Below are 896 nucleotides of genomic sequence, written 5' to 3' on the forward strand. Positions count from 1 at the left end.
GCCCCCCCCCCCCCCCATATATGAAGCAGTCTGGCCGCATTATGTCATGCGGTCATTTCTGCACAGTACGATGGAGCAGCGTGTGTAAGTGAATGTGTGTGTGTGTGTGTGGGGGGGGCAATATCATCAGATTACCTGTGTGAGGGCGGAGCTTACACCAGAGACCTCATGTCACCTGTGTCATATGACGTCATGTGTCTGAAAAGCATCTGGTGACCGTGGTCAGACCCTGATCCAGACTGATCCAGTTCTCAGTCATGGACTCGGTCGCTCTGTGTATCTGATGTCTGGACACAGAAATGGATTTCACCCCTGGTTGCTTTAGGGCCTGTGGTTCCCATGGTAACAGCAGTGGTTTGATAGAGAACACAGCTGAGTAGCTACAGCTAGTGTATCAGGAGCTCCAGTCCTGTTGGTGTGTGGATTACAGTCCTCTCGAGGGCCCCGGAGCCCAAGGTTGTAAGTGTCGAGTCCCCACAAGGACAACAGGATCAGTGTGTTTCTGTGTGAGTGTCTCAACATGCACACAGCATGTAGGAGGACTGGTTTCCATGGTTACCATTCGTTAGGCAGCTTATAAACTGAGGTGAGGGAGGAAGATCAGAGGAGTGTGAATGTTTCACTGTGAACAGTCAGCTGATCAGTCAGCTGATCAAGGAATAACATGGAGAACAAGAAAATTCCAGGGAAATTTTGAGTGCCACGGGGGCTACTGCCGGAATGAGTACATGATTTATTTCCAGTGTTCAAAAGTCACCCTGATCATATTCTGGTTTTGAGAAATGTCTTGATATAAAAGACTCTGATATAAAACAATGTCACATCCCTCCATCATGTATTATGTGGGAAATATCTCATATTCTGTCTTGTTTTTTTTAATAAAACAAGAGGCAACA

At 47.1% G+C, this 896-nt stretch overlaps 1 protein-coding gene across 1 annotated transcript in view; it reads left to right on the plus strand.

Annotated features, from left to right (window-relative positions):
• Window positions 1-896, plus strand: part of LOC111670571 (actin-binding protein WASF3-like) — a 10,246-nt gene that overhangs the window by 401 nt on the left and 8,949 nt on the right. The gene's annotated exons all lie outside the window — the stretch shown is intronic.

Source organism: Seriola lalandi, unplaced genomic scaffold (assembly GCF_002814215.2).
Source record: "Seriola lalandi dorsalis isolate HSWRI2012SDOR001 ecotype SW California unplaced genomic scaffold, Sedor1 jcf7180002054858, whole genome shotgun sequence".
In the NCBI taxonomy this organism is placed as follows: Eukaryota; Metazoa; Chordata; class Actinopteri; order Carangiformes; family Carangidae; genus Seriola; species Seriola lalandi.